Source organism: Tasmannia lanceolata, unplaced genomic scaffold, assembly GCF_043159265.1.
Source record: "Tasmannia lanceolata isolate RefF3 unplaced genomic scaffold, GAP_Taslan_0.1 ptg000011l, whole genome shotgun sequence".
NCBI classification, from domain to species: Eukaryota; Viridiplantae; Streptophyta; class Magnoliopsida; order Canellales; family Winteraceae; genus Tasmannia; species Tasmannia lanceolata.
Window position 1 is genome coordinate 5703550 of NW_027518688.1, and position 5273 is coordinate 5708822.

General features: G+C 43.0%; 1 long non-coding RNA gene across 1 annotated transcript; it reads right to left on the reverse strand.

The window, feature by feature from the left end:
• Nucleotides 1-1320: 1320 nt before the first annotated feature.
• Nucleotides 1321-4628, reverse strand: LOC143886120 (uncharacterized). Its single transcript, XR_013253685.1, has 2 exons — nt 3405-4628; nt 1321-2632 (listed from the first exon to the last, which is right to left on the reverse strand). It is a non-coding gene; the product is annotated as an uncharacterized LOC143886120 (long non-coding RNA).
• Between the last annotated feature and the right edge of the window lie 645 nt (nt 4629-5273).

Here is a 5273-nt window from a genome sequence, read left to right on the forward strand (position 1 = left end):
TGAAGTCAGCACTCACAAAGTCGGTGATGGCGTCTGGATCCGGGTCTGCGATCGCGCGGTCGGTAGAGGGCCTCCGCGGGGTCTGCAATCACAAACAAAGGAGGTCAGGGGGTCCGGGGTGGGTCCCGGACGACCACTTCGACACCCAAGTCAGATCCTTCATCCAATCAATATAAAGGACAGCGAGAAGGGGAAGGAGTTTTGATCAGGGTTACCAGGGCCAATGCGCGGGCTCCTTTCTGGGTGTGTGAATGAGTGGGTCGGAGGGGACTAGCAGGGAGAGTAGGATCAAGTTCCTAATCTCCTCTGTCGTTGCCTCGCCTCTTTTTCCGGTTGTCTTTGTGGAGCTGAGAATGGGGGAAATCCTTTCTAAAAAATGTGGATCCTTTCTCTTCTTCCTTTCCCTCCTTTTTAAAGGGAGGCGCGCGGCCCCTCTCACATTATGGAGAGAAAGCCTTCCTTTGCAGGATTGGGCCGTCCCCTGCCTTACCGGCGCGCGTGGCTTCACCGGCCATTTCCTTCCACAGTTAGTGATGATGAGGCCTGGACGGTGACGCGTGTTATGTTTGCATGGTCTTTATCATTTTCCAACGTCTTTCTTTATGATGGCTAGGTTCTCCTTGTGCATGGGTGACACGTGGCGATATCTGAGAACGACGCCGTATTTGTGTCCCATCATAACTCCCCCTTACTCCTTTGGTCCATTGAATGGGCCAAGGGAGTAACGTTTTGTTCAAGCGACGTCATGATGAGGGCATTTACGAAGACTTCGGGGTACGAGGAGGCGTGCCGTTTTATCCGGCGGCTGTCCCGGGGGAGCGGCAGCGTCGTTAGGTGGGTTGCCTTATTTCGAGGCATCTGGATTCCTTTCTTGAGTTTAAAAAGGGGGATTACCCTGGCGCTTTGTAGTAGGTGTCCTTTCGTGCCTTCTTCAACAACATGTCCGGTTTTCCTTCGCGAGTTAGGGGCAAGGCCCGTCTCTTCCAAGAATCGTCGAGTGACCCCGACTTGTCTTCCGATCCAGAGGAGGATCTTGCGGCTCGTCGGAAGAAGGCTAGGAGGAACCCGGGTCCTTCCTCCGGATTCCCCCCCCCTTTCGCCTTTCCTCCTTGCCAGTGTTAATCGGCATTCACTGAATCAAAGTTTCAGTGCCAGTGTTTATCATTTCAATTTCATCTTTGAAAGGCTGGGATTGGCGCTCCTCCTCTTGTTCAAGTAATTGTTGTGACTCAAGTGGAGTTTCGTCAATTTTGTCCTCATTTGAGGAGGGAGTCTTATTTTAAGATCAGAAGCATACTTAAGAAATAGACACAAGTGAACTATTGGAACTGAAATTTTTTATTTAAAGAAAAAGCTATTACATCTGACGACCTATCCTGAACATGCTCAGGATTCACAACTCTGAATAAAGAGAAAAGCAAAAGATAACTTGCCTGGACTAGGCATTGACCTTGAACTGTAAGACCGGACTCAACAATTGTACTGACCATGATGACTGACTCAACATAAAATAGTAAGTGATTAAAACTTTAACTGCTGCAACTGTCTGGTGTTGAAGGCTCGGCGAAGGCTGGTTCGTTCTGAATCATCATCATGGCTGATACTTTCAATTTTGGATTCTTCCTGTTCTACTGCAGCTAGACCTGAGCTTCTCAAACTTCGATGCGTCTAAGCCTTATCTGGCGATGGTGCGGCATGGTTCCACACAACATTTGGCGTTTGCTGGAATGATAGCTTGCGCTCATCAATCAATTTTTGGATCACACGCTTCAGAGTTATATACTTATCAGTACTATGCCCCGATCCTCGATGAAAATCGCAGTGCTCTTCCGCCCTCCATGTCCTGGGGAGCGGATTAGGAGGTTCCTTAATACGAGGCAAATAGATATTGCCGGATTCCAATCCTTGCTGCAATATAACAGATGGTGGAAGCGGGAGGGGGCGAATTGCCTACCTGGCTTTTGCTGAGGTATAGGTATTGGTTGATCATATTCGATTACCATAGGCTCTTGTGACCAGTTAACCCCCTTTTCCTTTTCCCTAAACCCTTTCAGGATACCAGATCGTGGGATAGGCAAATCAGTGAATTCTCTTTTAGGAGTTTCAGATGGTGGCTCTTGGTCATAATCAAGAATTAAGGGCCCAACAGAATCCTGCTGGTGCTGAGAGACAGAGTTTCTGGTAACAACGTCTTGGGCTTTGGTATTTTTATCAACGAAATGTTCAGAGCCTTGGGACTGACAATACCAGGTTTGCATTTGTTGCTTCATCTGATGAACTTCTTCTGTTAGCGCAACCATTTGTCTAGAGAGGTTCACAATTAGTTCTTCCGAACCCATAACCATGGAGAAGCTCGGATTTTTGCCCTTAGAAACAACAGTGGTTGGACCAGATTTCTCAATAAGTTGAGCTTTGATGAATTGATTTTCTTCCTTCAATTCCTTCACCTGTTGGACGAGCTGGGCCAGGGTTTCTGTGACATGAAAGAGTTGAAAATTTTCCATAGAATCTGCCACAGATAGGAAAAAGTGGATAGAGAGACTTTCAAAGAAAATGGGGAATTAGCTTCTTCACTGGCCACGAATAGATTCAAACCCAAGAAGCTTTCCTGGATTTTCAGCAGTGAACAATCCTGACATAGAAACAATAAACGCGAGATGTAAGCTTGACACTCAGGGAATTTTTCCTTTCTATGATTGACATGATAATTATGATACGACTAGATAAGGAATGGGAAGTAAAGTGATGGTTCCTCAAAACAAATAAACACAACAATGATGACATGATAGCACGTGGGAATGCCCCTAGCTCAAGGATTATGAGAGTGAACTCTGAAGGACTTAGCAAAATAATCTTGAAAAAGGTAGCCCCTAGAGGAGGGAGAGACCAAGGGTACAATCAAGATTGGATCATCTGGACCAGGCATGATCAGATCATGAGATTGCATAATCGAAAGATTATGAGATTCTGCTCCTGCCAGTTAGGGGATGGCATGAAGATATGATCGAATCGTATGACAGAAGAACGAAAGACGCACGATCAAAAGATTAGATGAGATAGCATAAGATTGCTTTCAACGGATAGATCATGAGTGACTAATCCTATGAGATCTTTGGAAATGATGGGATTTATATCCTAACCCCAAAGGGAAAGTTTTTTAATCTTCGCACATTTTAACAGTGTTACCTGAAGGCATCAACCCTAATCCTAATCTATCGGAGTGGAGAGAGAATCTCGACTCATGACTTTGTTCGTGTATCTAAGGACCGATCGTGACCATTGGAAGATGGACCACGGCCTAATATAGACACCATTGGAAGATGGACCACGACCATTGGAAGATGGACCACATCATTTTCATTTTGACGTGATTCATTTTCAGAGTTAAGGGGTTCGATATATACCTCTTCTTCATGGGATTCAAGTGCCATGAAGCATATGTTAGCCTCTTCTTCCTCACTTGATTCGCTTGCCGATGAGCAACTGAGACCGCCCCAAGTTGCACCAAAGCTTTTATTCTTTTCTTTATTTTTCTTCTTGAATTGTCCTCTTGTTTGTTTAAGGGACAATTGGGTTGGATGTGTCCGACTTTCTTGCATCGATAACATCTTGGAGGAACATCTTCCTTTGCATCTTTCTCTCTCCATGAAGGTTATCCTTCTTGAAGCCTCATTTCTTTCTTCTTGAGAAATGACGAAACTTCTTTGTGAGGAGAGCTAGTCCCTCTCCCAGGTTTTGAAATTTTTCTCCTTCACTTTCGCTATCACTCTCCGTATTTGCCTTGAAGGCAACTCCTTTCTTCTTAGGGTCATCTTTGTGACCTAGTTGATTGGCTCTCTTTTTCATCTTCATCTCGTGGGTGATAAGAGACCCAACGAGCTCTTCTAAAAGAATAGTAACAAGATTCTTTGATTCTTCAATAGCGGTGGTCTTTGGATCTCAATAGGCGGGAAGTGATCGAAGTAATTTGTTCATAATTTTTCAATTGTGCAGGTCTTCCCTAGTCCTTCCATCTCATTCAAAATGTTAGTGAGTATACATATCGGAAATAGATTCATCATTTTTCTTTTTAAAAGCTTCAAAATCACTAACCAAAAGATTTATTTTGGTCTTTTTAACTTGAGTGGCTCCCTCATGAGTAGTTTTGAGGGTGGTTCAAATATCTTTGGTTGTTTTACAAGTAGAGACTCGGTTAAATTCCTCGGGAGACAAAGCACAAAAAAGTGTATTTACTTCTTTGGAGTTTAAGCCGGCTCTCTTCTTTTGAGCATTCGTCCACTCACTTCTTTCGGTTGTGGGTAAAATATATCAATCTTCTACAAGTTCCCACATACCATAATCATGTGATTGAAGAAAGGTCATTCTAGTTTTCCAATAACCATAGTTAGTTCCATTAAAATAGGGTGGTCTTGTCACGGAATGTCCTTCGACATTTTCGAAAGAGGTTGCCATGATCTTTTACTCTTGTAAGATTTTGAGAATTCAAAATCCTATTTTAAGAGTCCAAAGCTCTGATACCAAGTGAAAATAAGCTAGGCAACCTAAGAGGGGGGTGAATTAGGTTTCTAAAAATTGTAGTTTAGAAAACCCTTGTTTTAAAACTCTTTTCTTCTTGATTTATAATGCTATTATCTAAGCAAGTATTTATAATGTGGAAAGGTTAGAATGCTACCAATGTGATTGCAATAAGGTAATGAGAAAGATAGTAAAAGGCACACCACAAGTACACAGAGATTTATAGTGGTTCGGTCTACAAAAGAGACCTACTCCACTCTTCTTGAGGTTGCACTCAAGGTTGTCCACTATCCAAAGACCACTCATCGCCTGGTTTCAAGGCTCCTTACAAATACGAGTCTTTAAACTCACCAAGGGTAATAACCCTTCTCTTACAATGGTAGATGAAAGAATAAAAGCTCTCAAGCCTCTTGAATAGGCATATACAATTGTAGAAGCTCAATAAACACTCTTGCTTGTCACTCAATAACAACAACCCTAAAAAGATCTCTCTTGAGGATTAAATGTAATGGCACACTAGAGAAATCAATGAAAAAGGAATCTCACATTCAAGTAGAAGATTAGAGTAGGTGAGAGTTATTTTTCTTTGGAAGATGGTAGCTAGGGTTTTTATTACAAGAGTTCTTTTTTTAGGGCTTTCCAAAAAGTGTTTAAATAGAGAGTCACAAAGGAAACCCTAATTTTTGGCGTTTAAACGTGCCGCGAACGAAGTGCCGAACGTCTTCCAATTACAGCCGTTTGAAATTAAGAAGCGCGCC